Source organism: Pelobates fuscus, chromosome 8 (genome assembly GCF_036172605.1).
Source record: "Pelobates fuscus isolate aPelFus1 chromosome 8, aPelFus1.pri, whole genome shotgun sequence".
NCBI lineage: Eukaryota > Metazoa > Chordata > Amphibia > Anura > Pelobatidae > Pelobates > Pelobates fuscus.
Genome location: NC_086324.1, coordinates 103,811,508 through 103,837,534, shown reverse-complemented (window position 1 = coordinate 103,837,534; position 26,027 = coordinate 103,811,508). Strand labels below are relative to the sequence as shown.

At 42.9% G+C, this 26,027-nt stretch overlaps 1 protein-coding gene across 2 annotated transcripts in view; it reads left to right on the top strand.

Moving 5' to 3' along the window:
- The window catches only part of ANKRD44 (ankyrin repeat domain 44), a 724,718-nt gene that overhangs the window by 155,756 nt on the left and 542,935 nt on the right, over positions 1 to 26,027 (top strand). The window lies entirely within an intron of this gene.

Sequence of the window (26,027 nt, the reverse complement as noted above, 5' to 3'; positions counted from 1 at the left end):
TGTGTGTATATAATGAATGCAGTGTGTGCGTATAAATGCAGTGTGTGCGTATGAATGCAGTGTGTGTGTATGAGTGCAGTGTGAGTGCAGTGTGTGTACATGAGTGCATTGTGTGTGTATGAGTGCATTGTGTGTGTGTATATATTAATTGAATATTTATTTACAGTGTGTGTATATAATGAATGCAGTGTGTGCGTATGAATGCAGTTGTGCGTATGAGTGCAGTGTGTGTATGAGTGCAGTGTGTGTGTGTATGAGTGCAGTGTGAGTGCAGTGTGTGAGTATGAGTGCAGTGTGTGTGTATGAGTGCATTGTGTGTGTGTATATATTAATTGAATATTTATTTACAGTGTGTGTATATAATGAATGCAGTGTGTGCATATGAATGCAGTGTGTGCGTATGAGTGCAGTGTGTGCGTATGAGTGCAGTGCGTGTATGTATGAGTGCAGTGCGTGTATGTATGAGTTCAGTGCGTGTGTGTATGAGTGCAGTGTGTGTGTATGAGTGCAGTGTGTGTGTGCAGTGTGAGTGCAGTGTGTGTGTATGAGTGCAGTGTGTGTGTATGAGTGCAGTGTGTGTGTATGAGTGCAGTGTGTGTATGAGTGCAGTGTGTGTATGAATGCAGTGTGTGTATGAGTGCAGTGTGTATGTGAATGCAGTGTGTGTGTGAGTGCAGTGTGTGTGTATGAGTGCAGTGTGTGTGTATGAGTGCAGTGTGTGTGTATGAGTGCAGTGTGTGTGTGCAGTGTGAGTGCAGTGTGTGTGTATGAGTGCAGTGTGTGTGTATGAGTGCAGTGTGTGTATGAGTGCAGTGTGTGTATGAATGCAGTGTGTGTATGAATGCAGTGTGTGTATGAGTGCAGTGTGTGTATGAGTGCAGTGTGTATGTGAATGCAGTGTGTGTGTGTGAGTGCAGTGTGTGTGTATGAGTGCAGTGTGTATGTGAATGCAGTGTGTGTGTGAGTGCAGTGTGTGTGTATGAGTGCAGTGTGTGTGTATGAGTGCAGTGTGTGTATGAGTGCAGTGTGTATGAATGCAGTGTGTGTGTGAGTGCAGTGTATGTGTATGAGTGCAGTATGTGTATGAGTTAGTGTGTGTGTATGAGTGCAGTGTGTGTGTATGAGTGCAGTGTGTGTGTATGAGTGCAGTGTGTGTATGAATGCAGTGTGTGTATGAGTGCTGTCTGTGTATGAGTGCAGTGTGTGTATGAGTGCTGTGTGTGTATGTGAATGCAGTGTGTTTGAGTGCAGTGTGTGTATGAATGCAGTGTGTGTGTGTGAGTGCAGTGTGTGTATGAGTGCAGTGTGTATGTGAATGCAGTGTGTGTATGAATGCAGTGTGTGTGTGTATGAGTGCAGTGTGTATGAATGCAGTGTGAGTGCAGTGTGTGTGTATGAGTGCAGTGTGTGTATGAGTGCAGTGTGTGTATGAGTGCAGTGTGTGTGTGAGTGCAGTGTGTGTGTGAGTGCAGTGTGTGTATATGAATGAAGTGTGAGTGTGTGTGATGCAGTGTGTGTGTGATGCAGTGTGTGTTTGTGTATGTGTTGGTGGGGGTGGGCATTTTGATTGTTATATTATTAATTATTTTATTAATTATTATTTTATTTTTTAATATTATTATTATTTTTTTATTATTATTATAATTTTTTTCGTCCCCCCTCCCTGCTTGCTAGCTGGCCAGGGAGGGGGGCTCTTACTCCCTGGTGGTCCAGTGGCATTGGCAGTTCAGTGGGGGGGGAGAGGGGGGCTGGCAGAGCTGTAACTTACCTGACCTGCAGCTCCTGTCAGCTCTCTCCTCCTCTGCGCCGTCCGGTCAGCTCTTCTGTCAGCTCCCACTATAAGTCTCGCGAGAGCCGCGGCACTCGCGAGATTTACACTGGGAGCTGACCGAGGTGCTGAACGGAAGGCGCGGAGGAGGAGAGAGCTGACAGGAGCTGCAGGAGAGGTAAGTAACGCTCTCTGCAGCCCCCACAGCCCCAGTCTGTATTATGGCAATTAATGCCATAATACAGACTATTGACTCGAGTATAAGCCGAGTTGGAGTTTTTCAGCACAAAAAATGTGCTGAAAAACTCGGCTTATACTCGAGTATATACGGTATATATATGTGCACATAATGAATGTGGAGCTCGGGGCCCCCCAGGATCGCCGGGCCCATGACAACCATTATGGTTGTCATGTCCTGATGGCGGCCCTGCTGCTGAGTCCATACACACACAGACTGCTGAGTCCAGACACACACACACACACTGCTGAGTCCAGACACACACACACACATACACACACAGACTGCTGAGTCCAGACACACACACACACACACACACAGACTGCTGAGTCCCGACACACACACACACAGACTGCTGAGTCCATACACACACACACACACAGACTGCTGAATCCAGACACACACACACACACACAGACTGCTGAGTCTGTACACATACATACACACACACACACATACACACATACACATCAAGCCTACCTGTTGCTGGGGGTCAGCCATCTTCTGGCCTTTGCAGCAGCAGAAAGGGCTGCTGCTTAACGGCAGGGGCGGGGCTTATGTGCGGGATGCAGGGCTTTGTTTGGGGCGGGGCCTGTGCCGGGGAGCCTGTAAGTGCTCTCTCCGGCCACATACAGCCTCCAGCTTCCAGCTGAGCTGCTCTCTCCTGCATTCCCTCGGGCTGTCACACACTGTTACAGCCCGAGGGAATAGAATCTAAACACATGGCCAGCAGGTTGCTGGCATTTGGGGGGGGCCAAGGTCGGGCACAGCATGATGTAAGGGGGCCATGGCCCCCTCTGCCCCCCCCCCCCTCTAGTGATGCCACTGCATGTAATTATTTCCAATGATCCATGAGGGTTAATTTTAGTGGATCAGATATACAGCACTACCGCTTACAAGGACATAGTCCACGCAGTTATGATTTATATGCATGTTTGATATAGACCATTTTCTTATTATTTTATACAGATTCTAGGTATGCTGCTTAGTTACCAGCAGACGTTGCATACACTATTTCGCTTACTGTATAGCCTGACTGCTGCAGCATATGAAGGATAAACGCATAAGTTAACACTGGCAAATTGTGAGCATACTTCCTCTAGTAGAAATTGTGCAAGGAAGGACGGATCCTACACTTATGATGTAAAAACTGGCAACTATAAACCTGCCTGAGTAACTAGCTAGATAAATGCTATTAATTGCCTGCATATAGTTATAGATGTTGGAACACAGCACTAGAATACTGCTTTCCTGCGATTGGTCTAAGCCTAGGCATTTTTGCAAGGTTTATGCACGTGCAGGGGCGTACCTAGAGCATTTGGCCCCTCGGGGGCGGGTCCTATTTTTGGCAGCCCCCCAACTTTAAATGTAAAAAACAACCAAACATTTTTTTATGTATTTAGCACTGAGCAGTGTTTGTGTGTGAATGTATGCATGTTGTGTGTGTGTGTGTTTGTATGTAGTGTTGGTGTTTGAATGCAAGCATGCATTTGTGTGTTGTGTGGTTTTTTAATGCAGTGATGTGGTTATATATAATGGTATGGTTTGTATGTAGTGTTGACGTTGAAATGCATGAGTGTATTTGTGTGTAGTGTTGGCGAGATTTTCAGATGTCTGCACATATACACATACACGGACATACACACATGCAGATACATATACACACACGCAGAAACACTGTGCTCTGCATGCTGACATCTGACAACACATTTGCATATAATTCACATTAGCCACCCAGATTTCTTGTTGTGGGCTGGCTGACACCTCTTAACTTTGATCATTGTTTAGCAGATAACTTCCCTATTTGCTATCCTTATGTGAGCTTTCCATATTTAAGGACATCAAATAAGGGAACTATCTGCTAAACAGCACCCTCATTTGGTATCTTAAATATGGAAATCTCGCATACGGGCACCAATTCAGGGAATTATCTACTCAACACATACACAGAGATACACACAATCACAGATATACACAAACACAATCACAGACCCACACACATACAATCACAGACACACAATCATTACATACATACACACATTTAATAAATAAGAGGTCCACCCAGCCTCCCTACCTTGCTCTAGAAGGGCTGGAGTGGATCCTCAGTCCCTGGTGGTCAGTGGTTGCTGCTGAGATCTCTGTGCTCTTCCTGCACAGGCACCTCGCACGCCCTGTAATGACGCTGAGGCCGCGATGACACCATATCCCGGCTGCCGTCTCACTACAGGGCGAAAACCATCAGACACAGTCAGATGCACACAGTCCCACACACAGCCTCTCACACACAGTTACAGGCAGACAGTCAAACACACAGTCACAGGCAGACAGTCACACACACGTGCACGCAATCACAGGCAGATAGTCACACGTACACACACAGTCACAGACAATCACACACACACACAATCCCAGGCAGACAGTCACACATACACACAGTCACAGACAGTCACACACAATCACAGGCAGACAGTCACATACACACACCATCACAGGTAGACAATCATACATACACACAGTCACAGGCAGACACACACACACACTCACAGGCAGACGGTCTTACACACACACACAGGCAGACAAATACACATACACACACAGTCACAGACAGTCACACACACCATCACAGGCAGACAGTCTCTCACACACACAGGCAGACAGTCGCACACACAGTCACAGACAGTCACCAAATAAGGGAGCTCTCTACTAAACACATACACAGAGATAAACACAATCATACACATAATCACAGATATACACAAACACATTCATAGGCAGACAGTCACACATACACACAGTCACAGACAGTCACACTGTGCATGTGCAGGGGCGTACCTGGAGCATTTGGCAGCTGGGGAGGATCCTTTATTTGGCACCCCCCACCGCCCCCCCACCAACTTTGAAATGTAAAAAACAACTGCAATTTTTTGAAATGTATTTGGCACTGAACACCGCAACAAACACATACACACAAACAGATACACAAACACACAAACAGATACACATACAGATGCACAGACATACAGATACTCATGTATAAGTGTGTGTTTGCGTAGTGGATGCAGTGTGTTTGCGTAGTGGATGCAGTGTGTGTGCTTGTGTAGTGTATGCATTGCAGTCTGTGTAGTGTATGCAGTGTGTGCGCAGTGGATGCAGTGTGTGTATAGTGTGTGCAGTGTGTATGTAGTGTGTGTATAGTGCATGCAGTGTGCAGTGTGTATGTAGTGTGTGTATAGTGCATGCAGATGCAGTGTGGAATAAGTGCTGCCACTTAGTTTGATATATGCACGTATATTGTGAAACCAATAAAAATATTCAAAACAAAAGTAATATATATATATATATATATTAATATCAAAATACAGTTAGAACAAAATTACATATATATATTTTTTAAATAAAAATTATTTTTACAGTTTATTTTTAATTAATTATTATTTTTTATAATAATATATATATAAACAAAATACAGTTATTATATATATTATATATATATATATATATATATATACACGTGCGTAATTGTACTCTAAGTGTATTTTTATATTATATTATATTATATGCATATATTAATAAAAAAATACACTTAGTATGATGTTATGTATAATATATATATAAGTATATAAGTATATATATAAGTATATAAACATGTATTGGGGCTAAAATGTCGATATTTTTAAATGATATAGAATAAAAGTTATATTTTATTTTTACTATCAACAAGTCCTTGGAGTGTGGTCATTTCCAATCATTTTTTTGTATCTTGACCAGCACCGGGCAATTATTCTCTAATCCAGGAGTGCAAGCATCTCAGTTTTCTTATATAAATAAATATATATATATATTTATTTATTTTTTTAATTTATAAAAAAATATTATTTTTGAAACTTTTTTTTTTACTTTTTCACAAGCAGGGGGACTGCCTGCCCTTCTGGCAGCACTGTGGAAACCTATTGTGGCCATGTGACCGCTCTATTAGAGTGGTCACATGGCCCCTGGGGGTCCTACAATGCAGAGAGGGGGCAGGGAAACGGCGGTGGTCGGTAAGTACATGGAGAGCGAGAGGGAGGGCAGAGGGTTAATTTTTTAATACATTTTTTTTTAGTTATTATTATTATTTTTTTTTTAATTATTACTGAATGCCTCGACCCCTCGAGTCACTCAGTACAGGCAGAGCATCGGAAGCCTGCCTGCTTGAAGGCTTCCAATGCTCTGCTCTACACTGCCGGCCGCCACGTGCGGCAACCCAGAAGTGATCGCTCCGGGGGGAGCGATCACCCGGGTGCCCGGCAGTGTGGATGTCACGTATTCATCCGCTTATAAAAATGTGGTTAATGACATTTACTGTCCACACAGGAAAAGTTGTGCCGAGCAGCAACCAAATCCACAGAAAAGTCAATGCTGAGCAGCAATTATGCAAATGGTAACCTGGTAACTACTTTGGGGTCAAAGGCCGGTTACAGCCTATCAGAGCTAGAGGAGGGGTATTTAGGCCCACTTCTCATCCTGCTCAGTGCCCTGTCATGGTTTCCCTTGTGGTTGTCCAAAAGCGCGTTATTTATTCTGGTAATTCTGGTTATTTGACTTTGGCATTGTTTTTGATTTACCTGTTTTCTGGCATCCCTGACTCCTGGCTTTTCCTTATCGTATCTCTTTCTGTTTCCCTTGACCTCGGGTATTCCTGACTATTCTTTGGTACGTTAGTCCGGCCATTCTAAGGTCCGGTATACGTTACCTATCAGTCCTCTGTGTTATACAATTCTACGTGCTGGAACATTCTGTAATCCTGACATTACGACATGGCCATAGATCCTGTAAAATTGTGTAGGCACATAGCTGCTTGCGAAAGGAAACTAGAGGAGAATGATCAGCGCTTGGATCAATTTGCCCAGGCTTTCTCGTACATCGCATCTGCAACCTGCGGCTGCTCCTACTGTCTCACCTCCGCCTTGTGTACCTCCGCCTATAGTATACAAGGTACCAACTATCTCTCTATCTCCTCCTCTGCATTTTGATGGGAATTTCCAAGAATGCCGGCGATTCCTTAACCAAATAGAGTATCATTTTGAGGCCTCACCGGCATCTTTTCCCACAGACAGTGCTAAAATTGGTTACCTGATAAAGCTTAAGCTTGGGCCAATCCATTATGGGAGAGTAATAGGAGTGTGGCACACAATTACCAGGAATTTATTACAGAATTTAAACTTACGTTTGAACCATTAGACAGGGAGGAAGACGCCTCTACTGCCCTGATGCATATCAGACAAGGGAACCGGTCTATCTCGGAGTATGCCATAGAATTTCGTACCCTAGTTTCCGAGTTAGACTGGACTAATAGTGGGTTAATCTCTGCATTTAAAAAGGGACTATCTGAAACTATGCTAGATGAGATTGCCGCCAAAGACTTACCCAAAAAGCGTAATGAATTTATCACTTTTGTCATGCAAATTGATAATAGATTGAGAACCAGAGAAGCTACTAGAAACAAGACCAGACACATGAACATGCCTTTAGCACCCCACTTCTCCAAACCTTTTGTCCCTGAATTTCCTGTACAGTCCAAACCCGAACCCATGCAGTTGGGGGTCACTAGACTGTCGGAATCAGAAAGACAATATAGGAGAAAAGAAGGCATATGTCTATACTGCGGTGAAAAAGGACATATGAGAAACAAATGTCCCATATGTCCAGAAAACTACTGCACCTTAAAGGGACAGGTCTTAGGTGTAATGGAAACGTCCTCTGGAATGGATAAAAATAGGTTTCTCCTTGATATTTCTATTGCCTTTGAAAAGAAGAACTTTTCATGCAAAGCCCTGATGGATTCAGGTGCCGCTGGAAACTTCATTGACGTTCAATTTGTTAAAGGTAATACTATACCTATCAAGGAGAGACTATCACCCCTAGCTGTTGAAGCTATTGATGGGAGACCACTCTCACAACCATTGATTACACACAAAACCTTACCCATTAATTTGTCCATTGGTGCCTTACATAAGGAAGAGATTACATTTCAGGTTATTGCATCCCCTTCCTGTCCGATCATATTAGGCTTTTCATGGCTTAACAAGCATAACCCTCATATTGACTGGGCTAATGGGGAAATATTAGAATTAGAAAGGTGTATATTGAATGTTGTCAAAAGAGTGGGCACTATTGGATTACCAACTAGTACACCTCAAAACCCGGACATCCCTATACAGTACCAAGACATTAAAGAAGTATTAAGCAAAACTCAGTTGAATACTTTACCTCCTCACAGACCTCATGACTGTTCCATTAATTTACTACCCGGCGCTATGCCACCCAAGGGAGCAGTCTGTGCTCTGTCACCTCAGGACAGTCGAGATATTAAGGATTCATTGAATAAAGGCCACATACGAAAATCATCCTCACCTGCTGGGGCAGGATTCTTTTTTGTATCTAAAAAGGTCGGTGAGTTGCGCCCATGTATCGATTAGAGGGCATTGAACAAAATCACCATTAAGAACGCCTACCCCATTCCTCTTATTGCTGAATTATTTGATAGACTCCAAGGCGCTAAGGTATTTACTAAGCTTGATCTTAGAAGTGCTTACAATTTAGTGAGAATCAAGGAAAACCACGAGTGGAAGACTGCATTTAATACCAGAAGTGGACACTATGAATATCTAGTGTTGCCATTTGGGTTGTGCAATGCTCCAGTGGTTTTCCAAGATTTCATAAATGATGTACTCAGGGATTACATTTACTCGTTTGTCTTGGTCTATCTGGATAATATCCTTATTTATTCTCCTGACATTCAGACTCACCACGATCACGTTAGACAAGTTCTGCAGACCTTGTTAAATAATCAACTTTATTGTAACTTAGAAAAATGCATCTTTGACCGATCTGAAGTACAGTTTTTGGGATATAATATCTCTGCCTCTGGGTTTCAGATGGATCCTTAAAAGCTGGAATCGGTTCTACAATGGCCTTTACCCAATGGGTTGAAAGCCATTCAAAGGTTCATTGGTTTTGCCAATTATTACAGAAGGTTTATAAAGGGATTTTCTTCAGTAATAGCAAAGGGGTTAGCAGTACGATATGGTCTAAGGAGGCTATAGAAGCCTTTGAAACTCTCAAACAGCGGTTTGCCTCTGCCGACATATTGATACATCCTGACACCAGTAAACCTTTCAAACCTAAGTTGAGGCATCAGAGACAGGGGTAGGGGCAGTTCTCTCCCAGAGGGAGAGCCAATTATGATATTGATATTGGCAATAGGGAATTTTTGGCCATTGTTCTAGGTCTCAAGGAGTGGCGACATCTTTTAGAGGGTTCCAAGGATCCCCTTTTGATCATTACTGATCACAAAAAAGCTGGCTTTCATAGTAGATGCTAAACGATTGTCTTCTAGACAAGCTAGGTGGTCTCTGTTCCTTTCTCACTTTAATTTTCTTATTACTTATAGACCTGGTTCTAAAAATGTCAAGGCTGACACCTTATCCAGACAGTTTGATACTGAGTCTATACAAGAGCAAGAAAAGTCCCATATCATTCCCCCGGAATGTATCATTGCTTCCACTATCCTTTCATTGTCCTCTCCGCTGCTTGGCTCCATCATGGAGGCTCAGTCTCAGGCACCCTGCGGTAAACCTCAGGACAAATTGTTCGTTCCATTGGGGGAAAGGGTTAATATCATGAAGGTGTTTCACGACAATGTGTCTGCTGGTCACCCAGGTATTAATAAATCCTCTTCTGCTATCATGAGGTCATTCTGGTGGAATTCCCTCAGTAAGGATGTTAAGGAGTATGTGCAGGCTTGTTCTGTTTGTGCGGTTTCCAAAGTACCTATAAACTCCCTTGTGGCTTGTTACAACCACTTCCCGTTCCTGAGGTTCCATGGTCCCACTTGTCTATGGATTTCATTGTAGAACTTCCTAGTTCTAATGGTTATACCACTATTCTCATGGTTGTTGACCTTTTTCTAAAATGGCTCACTTCATGCCTCTCAAGAAATCACTGTCACCTCAAGACCTGGTACTGATCTTTATACGTGGCATTCCTCACTATATTGTATCTGATAGAGGTTCTCAGTTTGTATCCCGGTTTTGGAGAGCTTTCAATAAGCAATTGGGGATTGAATTGTCTTTTTTATCCTCTTACCACCCCCAGACTAATGGTACAGCTGAGAGGGCTAACCAGTCTTTGGAGTTATACTTGCGTTGTTTCGTTAATAGCACTCAAGACAATTGGTCCGAATGGGCCGAGTTTGCCAGGAAAAATGCTGACCATGACTCCTCTGGGCATAGTCCATTTTTTGTTAATAATGGCCGGCATCCTACTGTCCTACCAGCTGTTTTTTCTGATACAGCTATTCCTGCTTTGGATGACCGTCTTGCTTCCATCCGTGATACCTGGGTTAAAGTTCTGCTCTGGGTACTGCTGCTGACCGTTTCAAGCATTTTGCTGATACACATTGAGGTGCCAACCCTGTTTACCAAGTGGGTGAAATGTTTTGGTTATCTTCTCGTAACATCAGACTCAAAGTCCCTAACATGAAATTTGCTCCTAGGTTCCTTGGACCTTTTTGTGTCCTTCGTAGGATCAATACTGTTGCGTACTCTCTGGCCCTTCCGGCCTCCTTGAAAATTCCTAATACCTTTCATGTGTCCTTGCTCAAACCTCTTGTTTGCAATAAATATACTGTCTCAAGTGTCCCTCCTCCTCCCTTAGTTGTTTCTGGACAGGAAGAGTATGAGGTCTCCTCCATAATTGATTCCAGGTTTTCTCGGGGCACTTTACAGTACTTGGTGGATTGGAAAGGTTATGGACCAGCCAATCGTTTTTTGGGTTCCGGCATCTGATATACATGCTGGCCGCAAGATTCGCTATTTTCACGCCAAATTTCCTCTCAAGCCTGGTCCTGCCCGCCCGGTGGGCGTTCTTCAGGTGGGGGGTAATGTCACGTATTCATCCGCTTATAAAAATGTGGTTAATGACATTTACTGTCCACACAGGAAAAGTTGTGCCGAGCAGCAACAAAATCCACAGAAAAGTTAATGTTGAGCAGCAATTATGCAAATGGGAACCTGGTAACTGCTTTGGGGTCGAAGGCCGGTTACAGCCTATCAGAGCTAGAGGAGGGGTATTTAGGCCCAGTTCTCATCCTGCTCAGTGCCCTGTCGTGGTTTCCCTTGGTCCGGTATACGTTACCTATCAGTCCTCTGTGTTATAAAATTCTATGTGCTGGGTCATTCTGTAATCCTGACAGCGGGGAGGTATTGCACAATGCCTCGATTTCGAGGCATCGTGTAATTCTTTAAGAGCGGCTGGAAGCGATCACTTTCGCTTCCAGCGATCATTTTGGGCGCAGACATACAGGGTACGTCAGCGGTCATTAACGACCATTTTTTTTAGGCATTGTGTAATTCTTTAAGAGCGGCTGGAAGCGATCACGATCGCTTCCATCGATCATTTTGGGCGCAGACATACAGGGTACGTCAGCGGTCATTAACGACCATTTTTTGGCTGACGTACCCTGTACATCTGCAATCACTAAGGGGTTAAATCAATCTCTAGTGGCTGTCTTCCTGTTCTAAAGAAGGATATTATAGCACTAGATTATGGCACTAGAAAAAGAGCAGAGGCGGGCTACAAAATTAATAAAAGGAATGGAACATATCAGCTATGAAGAAAGGTTAACAAATTTAAACCTATTTAGTTTAGAAAAATGTCGCCTGAGAGGGGATATGATAACATTATACAAATATATTCGGGGCCAATACAAACCATTGTGTGGAAATTTATTCACAAACCGGACTATAAATATTACAGTCATTGTTTAAACCATGGGTCGTCAACCTGGTCCCTACCGCCCACTAGTGGGCGTTTCAGGATTCCAGGTGTGCGGTAGGGATTTTCAAAGTTTGAGAAGGCAGGTGGGTGTGAGCCGGTGGTACCCCTGCGACCGGGTACCGCCATCACCATTTGCGGCTCTTGCCCGCGCGGCAAACCGCCGGGGCCGCATATGGAGGGTTCAATCAGGTGGCCTATGCTGTCAGGGCCACCCGATGGATGTGGATTGTAAGGGGACCCGGTCAGCGCTGGGCGCTTTAACAGTGCAACCGGGCCCCCTGTGATTACATCACCAAGCTGGGAGGAAGTGACTGCACGTCACTCCTCCCAGCTAACACTGAGAGACGCGTGGGAGGAAGACCAGGGAGTCAGAGTGGGAATTCTGACTCCCATCCACCTGAGCCACCACTGGTCACCCTCCTGCACCTTAGGTAGGAAACAGGAGGGTGACTAAAATATTTTGTGTGTGTTTGTGTATGTGTCTTTGTATGTATGTCTTGTGTGTGTGTGTGTATGTGTGTGTGTCTGTCTGTCTGTGTGTGTGTGTCTGTATGTGTGTGTGTGTGTCTGTCTGTATGTGTCTGTCTGTGTGTGTCTGTATGTGTGTGTATGTCTTTGTATGTATGTGTGTCTTATGTATGTGTCTTTGTATGTATGTATGTGTGTGTCTCTGTATGTGTCTTTGTATGTATGTGTCTTTGTATGTGTCTTTGTGTGTATGTGTGTCTTGTCTTTGTATGTATGTGTTGTGTGTGTATGTGTCTTTGTATGTATGTGTGTCATATGTATGTGTGTCTTGTGTCTGTCTGTGTGTATGTGCCTTTGTATGTATGTCTTATGTGTGTCTGTATGCATGTCTGTGTGTGTCTGTATGTATGTGTCTTGTGTGTGTGTGTGTCTGTATGTGTGCCTGTTTGTGTGTCTGTATGTATGTGTGTGCCTGTCTGTCTGTCTGTATGTATGTATGTGTGTGTGTGTGTGTGTGTGTGTGTGTCTGTATGTATGTATGTGTGCCTGTCTGTTATAGTGGGCTATAGTAAGTAATAGTAAGTGGGATACCTAGCTCAGCCTTCCTACTGGGCATTGCTATAAGGAAGGTTAAAAAATAAAAAAAATAAAAAGGTGGGGAGGGGAATTGAGAAGCGAGAGGAGGGGAGCTGACGCACAGATGAGAAATCATATTATGCGCAAACAGAGAAGTCGTCTGAATATCACCGAAAGAGGAGACCTTTTTGTCTGTTCCTTACGAAAATCCAGATATCAAATATTTAGTCTTGCAGCATCAACCTCAAGGATCTCATTAATCACTAGTAAAGGTAATTTCTATTTACTTTATTGTTTTCTCATTAAACTTTATAAAGTTAAAATTAACATTATAAACATGCATGAAGTAGAAATAAAAAGATAAATGTATGTACATTTATTTTTATTTTTTAAACACCCTCCTTTCTAAAAAATATTCCACACTTGCGCGAAAACTAGTGGGCGGTAAGGATATTTTTTCAACCAAAAAGATGCATTAGTGGGCGGTAGGTAGAAAAAGGTTGACAAACACTGGTTTAAACAGTTTGAATGGTTGGTAGAACCAGAAATTATCAAACACACTGTTAAAGCTGGGATAGGTCAGACATTGTCTAGCACGGGCATTGTCTATTCTCAAAGAAATTACCAGAGGTCTAATACAACTTAGTAAAAGTTTGAACAGTAAATTAGGCTTAGCCAAAGATCCCATTTCTTCACATACCAAAAAAACATCAACTGCCAGATATCCAGAAAGATATCATCCTGAAGGTGATTGCAGATTGAAGCTGGTACCAAAGCTGCATAAGGCAACTTCCTTTTGAATATCTTACGTTTGGTGTTTCATTGAATACCACAGTACAAAGGTTAGTAAAGGAATTGCCTGGCACAGCATGACACATTGGAGGAACCAAATATTGTCTGCCCTGGTGTGAAATGTTGGAGGAACCAGACATTTTCCATCAATTTTTGTTTTATATATTTTACAGTATGAAAAAGGTAATTTGATCAGATGGGGGATATTGAAAAGAAACCACAAATTTCCCCCACTTTTTAAATTTAGAGCATTTTGTTTGCATTTAATCTATTGATACACTGTCCAATCCCAACAGTAGAAGGTGTGGAAATGCCCGTTGTTTTCTAAATTAGAACCTACCTTATTGCAGTAATTCCAACTCAATGGTCATCATTACAATGGACCAATGATGTTCACCATCCCTACTTCCTAAAGTTTCTAATTGCCTCAAGCCACAAGCAAACTTCGTCATGTTTCCCATTGACAGATGTTTAAGAATATGAGATGGTAAGGATGAAAGGGTGCTGCTAAACTTTTTATTCAATCCCATCCATTTCTAATTATGCCTCTGATCTCTAGACATGTGTTGACAAAAGTGGTATCATTAACATCTGTGTTACAAAACTGTGCAATCTAAGGAATCCTGTTATTCCAGTTTATCAGGAGTTCTAGAGAAATAGCAATGAGTGGAATGTTATGCTACATGGTTATGTAATGCAGTGAATGACACATGAAACCAGACAGCAAATTACCTAGTACTGATAAATTAAGATGAAATGCTGAGTAAAGCAAATAAGAGAATATTTTGGCATTGCAGCTGCGAGAACTGTATTGTAGTAAAGGGCATCAATAAAACTATAACAAAACACATATTATATTTGGCTAAATAATTACATGGGTTATTTTGTGCGCTGGGATTTGTGTACCAATGAGAATTTTAGACCAAGATATTACAGCCAGAAATGAGCTATAATCACATATAATTCCCATAGTAACATCCACAGGACATACTTGGAGTAATCTGAATACACTTTTCCTGGTTAAATACTTTGTTATCATTATTATTATATCATCAATTCTTCATAGTATAGAATCACAGTTCAATACACCTTGTAGACATGTTTTTGGACATGTACGTCAATTTTCATGTGCAAAAAAACAGGTCACATCTACCCTGCTAAGGCTAATCACAGGTGAAGTATGCATGTATAGGATTTGCCTTTTAATGCTGTCAACTTTTTATGGCAATGGCTTAGAAAGTGTGATAGTACTTTACATTGTGCCATGGAAATGGGTCAGTGCCTAAAACATGTTTCTTTTGCCAAAGTGAAACAGTTGGGGGAAAAAATGATTTCCTGCCTTAAGGGAATGACCCCAAATTAGCTAGGTACCTCTCTAGATTACCAGACAACCTATAACGACAGCCATGCACAAGAAAGCAGGGTTAGCTATCAGATAGCTTATGTGCAGCTACTTCTCCCATAATTGTTTGCCAGCCTTCAGGCTACTCCAGCAGCTGTCTCTAAATCTCCAGTAATAAGAAACAAAACAACTGGAACAAAGAATCTGTAAAAGCCGAATGTTATACAAATTGACAATTGTGAATAAACACATAAGGGAATTGCAAATTGTATGCAAAATTCAGCCATTGACAGCATAATATTTGCATTCCCCTTCAAAGTTCTTCACAATTCCCAGTTAGGTGAATTAACAGTAATGTGTTTTCTTAGTTTCGGGTCTCTTTTTACCAGGAGCTCATCTGATTTTTCCGATTCTTACCACAATTAGCATGAATATTATGATAAAATCTGTCATGTTACTCTTACTCTTTGCTATAATAGCAATGCAAGTTAAAATGTGTACTTTTATGAAACATGGTTATATTTGTACTTTTAATAGATTTTTGTTATTTTTATTAGTATAGCCTGGTTTATGTGTAGACTCTCAGTGTGTACTCCTTGTGTCATGTAATGGTAGGTGTTGATTCTGTGGGCAGCGGTCATCTGGGTCCCCGTCTCTCCTGCCATGTCTGGGGGGGGTGTTTGCCTCACTGTGTGGGTGCCGTGGGACCTAGTGGATCAATGTGTGGGAGTCTATCTGGGGTGGTGCTGTGGAACTGGGATGCTAGCGTGTAGCGTAGGGATGTGCCATGGTAGTGGCTTAATGGTATGTACAGTCCAGCTTAGTAGTGTTCATAGTTTACGGATTACCAGTTTAGGTATCTTGGGTATGATCCGCGGCTTGCCGTCTCCAGTTCTCTGCTTCTCTTCCCCCGTGCGCCTGCTCGAGCTTGCTCTAGGTGTCTTCTTTGATTAGGCTCTGGATTAGCGGCTCCGGGTCTTCGGCCAAGGTGAGTGTGGTGGTCTTGTCTCCACTTGTCACTATCAGTGCTCCGTCTGCTTCCCAGCAGTCGACATGTCCCTCAGTTTCTTGGCTACTGTAGCCAGTTTCCTTCTTTCCAGCAGTGCGGCAAAGGGGATGTCATTAAAAAAGGTTATGCTGGCCCCTTCGAAGTCCGCGCCCCCTAGCGTTCTGGCGCGGGCCATAATGGTCGATTTTGCGGCGGTGTCCTAGGTTACCAGGATAGCGTCTCTCGGGGCTGCCTCCGGTGCTGCCGCAGCTTTCCTTACTAGGAATACATAGAAACGTAGAAACATAGAAACATAGAATGTGACGGCAGATAAGAACCATTCGGCCCATCTAGTCTGCCCAGTTTTCTAAATACTTTCATTAGTCCCTGGCCTTATCTTATAGTTAGGATAGCCTTATGCCTATCCCACGCATGCTTAAACTCCTTTACTGTGTTAACCTCTACCACTTCAGCTGGAAGGCTATTCCATGCATCCACTACCCTCTCAGTAAAGTAATACTTCCTGATATTATTTTTAAACCTTTGTCCCTCTAATTTAAGACTATGTCCTCTTGTTGTGGTAGTTTTTCTTCTTTTAAATATAGTCTCCTCCTTTACTGTGTTGATTCCCTTTATGTATTTAAATGTTTCTATCATATCCCCCCTGTCTCGTCTTTCCTCCAAGCTATACATGTTAAGATCCTTTAACCTTTCCTGGTAAGTTTTATCCTGCAATCCATGAACCAGTTTAGTAGCCCTTCTTTGAACTCTCTCTAAGGTATCAATATCCTTCTGAAGATAGGGTCTCCAGTACTGTGTACAGTACTCCAAGTGAGGTCTCACCAGTGTTCTGTACAATGGCATGAGCACTTCCCTCTTTCTACTGCTAATACCTCTCCCTATACATCCAAGCATTCTGCTAGCATTTCCTGCTGCTCTATTACATTGTCTGCCTACCTTTAAGTCATCAGAAATAATCACCCCTAAATCCCTTTCCTCAGATGTTGAGGTTAGGACTCTATCAAATATTTTGTACTCTACCCTTGGGTTTTTACGTCCAAGATGCATTATCTTGCACTTATCCACATTAAATGTCAGTTGCCACAACTCTGACCATTTTTCTAGTTTACCTAAATCATTTTCCATTTGGCTTATCCCTCCTGGAACATCAACCCTGTTACATATCTTAGTATCATCCGCAAAAAGACACACCTTACCATCAAGACCTTCTGCAATATCACTAATAAAAATATTAAAGAGAATGGGTCCAAGTACAGATCCCTGAGGTACCCCACTGGTGACAAGCCCAAGCTTCGAATATACTCCATTGACTACAACCCTCTGTTGCCTGTCACTCAGCCACTGCCTTACCCATTCAACAATATTGGAATCCAAACTTAAAGATTACAGTTTATTGATAAGCCTTCTATGTGCAACAGTGTCAAAAGCCTTACTGAAATCTAGGTAAGCAATGTCTACTGCACCACCCTGATCTATAATTTTAGTTACCCAATCAAAAAAATCAATAAGATTAGTTTGGCATGATCTCCCTGAAGTAAACCCATGTTGTCTCTGGTCTTGAAATCCATGTGTTTTTAGATGTTCAACAATCCTATCCTTTAACATGGTTTCCATCACTTTCCCCACTACTGAAGTAAGGCTTACTGGCCTATAGTTGCCCGACTCCTCCCTATTACCTTTCTTGTGAATGGGCACAACATTCGCTAACTTCCAATCTTCTGGGACTACTCCTGTTATCAATGATTGGTTAAATAAATCTGTTAATGGTTTTGCTAGTACACCACTAAGCTCTTTTAATAGCTTTGGGTGTATTCCATCAGGTCCCATTGACTTATTTGTCTTTACTTTTGACAGTCGAAATAGAACCTCTTCCTCTGTAAACTCACGTGTAATAAATGACTCATTTATCCTTTTTCTTAACTGAGGTCCCTTTCCTTCATTTTCATCTGTAAATACCGAACAAAAATATTAATTGAGGCAGTCAGCTAGACCTTTATCCTCATCTACATACCTTCCTTCTTTTGTTTTTAATCTAACTAATCCTTGTTTTACTTTTCTTTTCTCATTTATGTATCTAAAAAAAGTTTTGTCCCCCTTTTTTACTGACTGTGCTATTTTCTCTTCTGTGTGGGATTTGGAAGCTCTTATAACTTGCTTAGCCTCTTTCTGCCTAATCTTATAGGTCATTCTGTCTTCCTCACTCTGGGTTTTTTTATAATTACTAAATGCTAACTTTTTGTTTTTTACTATTTTGGCCACATCTGCGGAGTACCACAGTGGTTTCTTGAATTTTTTGCTTTTACTGACAAGCCTAATGCAATTTTCTGTTGCCTTCAGTAGTGCAACTTTTAAATAATCCCATTTCTTTTGGACTCCATATAAATTGCTCCAGTCTGATAATGACTCCTTTACACATATTCTAATTTTAGAAAAGTCTGTTTTTCTAAAGTCTAAAACTTTTGTTTTTGTGTGGTGTGACTCAGTCACTGTTCTTATATTAAACCACACTGGCTGATGATCACTGGATCCTAAACTTTCACCTACAGTAATATCTGATACCAAATCTCTATTTGTTAACACTAAATCTAGTATGGCCTCTTTACGAGTTGGCTCCTCAACGACTTGTTTTAGAGACAATCCCAGTAGGGAGTTTAGAATATGTGTGCTCCTGGCACAAGTAGCTATTTTTGTTTTCCAATTCACATCAGGAAGATTAAAGTCACCCATGATGATAACTTCCCCCTTCATTGTCATTTTAGCTATTTCTTCAACTAGTAGATTATCTAACTCTTCAATTTGTCCTGGGGGCCTATAAATCACACCTACACAAGTTACTGTGTGATTACCAAATTCTAACGTAACCCAAACGGACTCTATGTTCGCCTCACTAACCTTTATTAGGCTAGATTTTATGCTATCCTTTACATACAGGGCCACCCCTCCCCCTTTCTTGCCTTCCCTGTCTTTTCTATATAAAGAGTACCCTGGTATTGCTATGTCCCAGTCATTTTTCTCATTATACCATGTCTCAGTAACAGCAACTAAATCTACACTATCAGTTGCCATTATTGCCACAAGTTCAGGGATCTTATTCCCTAAACTGCGAGCATTTGTAGACATGACTCTAAGCTTATCATTTTTTAACACACTTGCTACAGGCACCTTCTGTCCTTGTTTTGGGGGACAATTGGATTGATGTTTTATCACCCTTTTGCCCCCCCCTCCTAGTTTAAAAACATCCTAGCAAAACCTCTGAACTGCTCACTGAGAACATTTGTTCCCTTTTGAGAAAGATGCAAACCATCTTTTTTGTACAGTTTATTTCCATTCCAAACAGAGCTACCATGAGCAATAAAGCCAAATCCTTGCTCCCGACACCATTCACCAAGCCACAAGTTAAAGTCCCTAATACGCATCCGCCTGTCGTTCTGAGTGTTATGCACAGGCAGAACTTCAGAGAATGACAGTGTGGAAGCAACCTGCCGTATATCATTGGCAAAAACACTAAAAACTTCCTTAACCTCTGAAACCTCATTGCAAGCCAAGTCATTTGTCCCTAAATGGACAAGTACATCCAATTCCCCTTCCTGCTTTGCTTGTTTAACAATATTACAGATACGTCTCCTGTCTCTGTGAGCAGTAGCTCCGGGAAGACACCTCACAAGACCACCATTGTCCATCTCCACACCTCTTATGATGGAATCCCCCAACAACAACTGCTTTCTATTAGGCCTCACCATAGTCTTCAAGCCTCTCTGCAGAACACCACTAGCCTCAGTGCCTCTCTGCACAACACCACTAGCCTCAGTGCCTCTCTGCACAACACCACTAGCCTCAGTGCCTCTCTGCACAACACCACTTGTCAGGGCTCCGCGGGCAGCGGTGAGGGGAGGCTGCAATCCGCTCGCAGCACTCACCCTCGGTCCGTCGCTGCCCGCGGTCCCCCCTCCTCTTACCGTTCGGCGAGCGGCGTCCTCTCCTCTTGACACGCCGCTCGCGTCCTCTCCTCCTCCTTCCCCCAGCGGCAGCATGTCTAACTCTGCACGCTGGGAGCCGGCAAGCATATCAATACGCCGGGGTCACTCACGTGACCCGGCGTTAAAGCGACATTACAAAAATCACAGTGGGGGGTATAGATACCCCCCACGTGTGTTTGTTAATTCTGATTGGAAGTTATCCAATCAGAATTAAGGCTAGGATATTTATACTTACCTTTCCTGCCTCTCAGTGCCCTGTTGTGGTCTTTGCTTTATGTACTGATACTGAACGTGTGCTTTCTGGTTACGTACTCTCTGGCTTGTTATACTGACTTTGTGACTTTCTCCTACCCTTTGACCTTGGCTTGTTTATCGTTATTCTGTTTTCTGGTTCCCCTTACTCGGCTTATCTCCTGACTATTCTGTGTGTGCTTAGCCCGGCCACTCTAAGGTCCGGTACTGCACACTTTTTGTGTGTGTCTGTGTGTGTGTTAGCGTGTTGGGTTCCCCGAATCGTGACATTACAACAGGGCCATAATGGAACCTGCTGACATACCACAGCTCCTAGTTAACCAGGAGGCTAGAATGGATGGCTTGGACCACCGTATGGATCAGTTTGCTCAGGCTTTGCAGACCATACTGGCTCGTACTGCACACCTGCAGCCTGCCGTCCAGGAGGCGGTTGCTGCTGTGCCCGAACCCATTGCCACTCCAGTACCCGTTCCTGCTCATGTAGTCCATATGACACCGCCACAGTGCTATAGTGGTGACCCAGCATTGTGTCGTGGTTTCCTCAATCAAATTGACATCCATTTGGTGATGAATCCACGTTCCTATCCCACCGACAGATCCAAAATTGCCTTTTTGATAAACCACCTGTCTGGGAGAGCTTTAGCATGGGCCAACCCCATGTGGGAGAATACGTCTCCTATGTCCTTTGCAGATTTTTTGTCAGCATTCAAACGCACGTTTGATCAACCCGGTAGGGTTGCCTCTGCTGGCAAAGCTCTGCTTAGGGTTCGACAGGGTAACAGATCTGTAGCGGATTATACTATCGAATTCCGCACTCTAGCAGCTGAAGTGGTTTGGAATAACGACGCCCTCGTAACAGCCTTTCAGGAGGGTTTGGCCGCTTACATACTGGATGAGATAGCATCCAGGGAACTGCCTGTCCTTCTAGATGATATTATAGACTATGTAATCCTTATTGATAACCGCATTAGAGAGAGACGTAGTCAAAGACGGCTGGATACACGGGTGTTACCTGCTCTACCCAGTACTGCATTACTAGCGTTACCCACTCCTAGGCAACCATCCCCCGAACCCATGCAATTGGGTGCTACGGGGTTAACTGAGGCTGAAAGAACGTATCGTAGAAGGCAGGGGTTATGTCTCTATTGTGGAAAGAGGGGGCACCACTGTAATACATGCCCTAAATTACAGGGAAACTCCAGCACCTAAGGCCTAGAGAGGGGTCGGCCTCGGGTGTTATGACTTTGTCCCCTCATGTGTCCATCTCCAGACCATTTATTATGGTCTCTCTTTTGGTCAATAAAACCACCATAACAACTAAAGCCTTTATCGATTCAGGTGCGGCTGACAACCTTATGGATGAGACCTTTGCCAGAACCGCAGCCTTGACTTTGATCCAAAAGGCCACACCCTTGGCCGTTGAGGCCATAGATGGTAGACCACTTGAGAGACCTCTGGTGACCCATGAAACCCAAGATATAGAGATGTCTGTGGGTGCTTTACATAAGGAAAGGTTAACCTTCCAAATAATTGACTCCCCTACTGCTTCCATTGTTCTGGGTTTTCCCTGGTTAGTGAAACACAACCCAGTACTTGATTGGGGTTGTTTAGACATACTCTCCTGGGGGGAATCTTGTCAACGAGACTGTATGGCCCAAGTACGTCCCGTTTGTTTACTTAACGTGCCCACGGCTAAACCGCTTTCTGTTTCTGTCCCTTCTGTGTATGCAGACCTTGCTTTGGTTTTCGAAAAAAGGGAGGCAGATAAGCTACCCCCACACCGTGAGTGTGACTGTGCCATAAACCTATTACCGGGTACTATGCCTCCGAGGGGTAAGGTCTACCCTCTTTCTGAGAAAGAAAACCAGGTCAGGTACATACGGGAGGCCTTAAGTAAAGGTTTTATTAGAAGGTCCTCCTCTCCTGCCGGGGCTGGTTTCTTTTTTGTGGCAAAAAAGGAGGGCGATTTGAGACCGTGTATAGACTACAGAGCCCTAAACAATATAACGATTAAAAATGCCTATCCGATCCCCCTCATTACCGAATTGTTTGATCGTGTCAAAGGTTCTAGATATTTTACCAAACTAGACCTCAGGGGGGCTTATAACCTTGTTCGTATTAAGGAGAACGATGAATGGAAAACGGCGTTCAATACGCGTAGTGGGCATTACGAGTATCTGGTCATGCCTTTTGGATTGTGTAATGCTCCTGCCGTTTTTCAGGATCTCATAAACGATGTCCTTAGAGATCTACTGCATGTCTGTGCTGTAGTATACCTTGATGACATACTTGTATATTCTCCAGATTTGAAGACACATCATACTCATGTTAGGATGGTGCTTAAGAGGTTGTTGCAGAACGGTCTTTATTGTAAATTAGAAAAATGCTTATTCGACCAAACTTCTGTACAATTCCTGGGTTATGTTATTTCTGAACAAGGATTCAGCATGGATCCTTCTAAATTGGAAGCCATATTGTCCTGGCCCCTTCCCCAAGGTCTTAAGGCAATACAGCGATTTATAGGGTTTGCCAATTATTATAGAAAGTTCGTTAAAAACTTCTCATCCATTATTTCCCCTATCACTAAACTGACAAAAAAGGGTTTACACCCCAGGGTTTGGAATCCTAATGCTATTGTGGCCTTCGAAACTCTAAAAAAGGCATTTGCCACTGCCCCTGTGTTACACCATCCTGATCCTTCCCTTCCCTTTGTACTGGAAGTAGACGCCTCTGAATCAGGTATAGGAGCAGTGTTGTCACAAAGACAATCATATGACGAACCCCTCCTTCCCTGTGGTTACTTTTCTAAACGCTTGTCAGAGTCTGAAAAGAATTACGACGTCGGGAACAGGGAATTATTGGCTATAGTGATGGTGTTTAAGGAATGGAGGTACTTGTTAGAAGGAGCTAGACACAAGATTCTGGTTATAACCGATCATAAAAATCTATCCTATATCGCAGATGCTAAGAGGTTATCCTCCCGTCAGGCTAGATGGTCTTTATTTCTCTCACATTTTCAGTACATAATCACATACAGGCCTGGTTATCGAAATGTCAAGGCTGATGCTATCTCCCGCCAGTACGAACCTGTAGATTCTGTTACCTCCACTCCTGAGCCCATTGTACCCACAACTAATATAATAGCTACTACCCGTTTGGTTATCTTGTCTCTTTTTCTTGATGGTATCAAGTCATACCAATCCCAAGCACCCTCTGAGACTCCTATTGGTAAGCTGTACGTGAAAGTAAAAGACAGAAAGAAGTTGTTAACTTTATTTCACACCGCCAAAACGGCTGGTCATCCAGGGGTTACCAAGACTTACAAGGGTCTTTTTCAACAGTTTTGGTGGCCCTCACTCAAAAAAGACGTGGTAGATTATGTGCAGGCTTGCCGTGTCTGTACACAGTGTAAGTCCCCTAATGTTAAACCCCTGGGACTCCTTATGCCCCTATCTGTACCCAAGAAGCCGTGGACACACTTATCCATGGACTTTATTGTGGATCTTCCTTCATCTGATGGGCAGACAGTAATTTTGACTGTAACGGATAGGTTCTCCAAAATGGCGCATTTCATTCCGCTTAAGAAGCTACCTTCTGCGGTTCAGTTGGCTCAGGTGTTTGCCAAAGAAGTGTTCCGCTTGCATGGTATACCACAAGATATCGTATCTGACAGGGGCCCTCATTTTGTCTCTCGGTTTTGGAGAGGCTTTTGTGCTGAGATGGGGGACTCCTTATTGTTTACTTCCTCCTATCATCCGCTATCTAATGGAGCTGCCGAACGAGCAAATCAGTCTGTGGAGTTGTATCTACGCTGTTTCACGAATGCACACCAGGACAACTGGTCCCGTCTCCTTCCCTGGGCTGAGTTTGCCAGGAACACTGTGAATACAAAAGAGTATACTGACTAATTACAAGTAAGAAATCTATATAATAGAAGGGGTCCTAGGTGAACCTCACTGATCACCCAAATAGTGAGACAAAAAAACAACAAAGTGGAACCCACATCCAATGAGCATACGATATATGTATACAACCTGGGAATTAGACCAGAGTGAAATATTCTATATACAATGATAGTAGAATCTAGAAAAACAAAAATTGTAGATCATAGCATAACACTGTTATGTATAATAAGTGAATAAGTGATAGTGATATCTAACTCACAAACGAAGGTAGAAATCAGGCCTCTCACCCCCTTGGGGTATATGGAGTATGAACCTTGGTATCCGCTTCAAATGCACAATTCAAGGAGGTATGTATCTTTAAGGAGTGGATAAAAGAAAGCCATACATGGTGAAGTATGTAATAAAAATTACAAAAACGATTTATTAGATACACTTACAAACAGAAGGAAATTCTGAGCATATCTCCACTCTCTGTGGAACTCCAGAGCAGCATGGAACAAACAGCACGATTCCAAAGAGGAGTAGCACGGCCAAGAGAGATCAAAATACAATAAAATATAAAATAAAAATTAAGAACAACTTGAGTCCATATATCCAACGCGTTTCGTCCAGATAAAATATAAGGGATTTCTTCAGGGTTATGTAGAGGGTCGTATGAAGGAGGATCTTCTTATACCCGTTGAAATTCTTCATAATGCCGATCACCGGCGGCGTGCGTTTCAGTGTGGAACGCACAAGCATACTTCCTGTGACGTACATCCGTTTGCTGAGCGCATGCGCGCTAGAAATCTAAGAGCAAAACGCTCGAGACTCGAGCATATATAAACAAAGAAAGGGGGAGATCAAAACACCGGAGATCTAAATTGCACATAAATATGTCGTTTAAAACGATAGCACAGTGGGAACCATATAGAACCCCAAAAAATATATGGTATATGACCAATTAGAAATTATATATATAAATGTACAACCTATCAAGTAAACAAATACATAATAAATCCAGCACCAATTCAAATGTGTACATGGATGCGTAGACAGGTAAGTATTACACCCAATATAAGCATCCATGTACATAAATGATAATGGACTGGAACAAATTGGGTAATAAAATTACAGAACAACCATCTAGGTATGCATATATACCTTATAGTACAAATAGATTGACAAGGCAAAAAATGGTATAAATATTATCAGGGCCGGCCTTAGGCATTTGGGCGCCCTGTGCAAAAAATCTTCACAGCGCCCCCCCCCCCCTTCCCTACCCCTTCCCACACACCCTGTCACACACACACACACACAGGCAGGCAGACAGCCACACACAAACACACACACAGACATAGAATGTGACGGCAGATAAGAACCATTCGGCCCATCTAGTCTGCCCAGACAGTCACACACAAACACACACACACACACAGGCAGACAGCCACACACACAGCCACACACAAACACACAGGCAGACAGCCAAACACACAGAGGCAAACAGCCACACACACACACACAGTCACACACACAGACAAACAGTCAAACACACACAGACAAACACACACTGTCAGACAGCCACACACACACAGACAGACAGACACACACACACACTGGCAGACAGTTACACACACACACGCAAACAGTCACACACACACACACACACACGCGCAGACAGTCTCACACACACACAAACATAGGCAAACAGTCACACACACACAGGCAGACAGCCACACACACACAGTCAGACACACACACTCACTAACAGACAAACACACTCACAGACACACACTAACAGACACAGACACACTAACAGACACAGACACACACTAACATACACAGACACACACTAACATACACAGACACACACTAACATACACAGACACACACTAACAGACA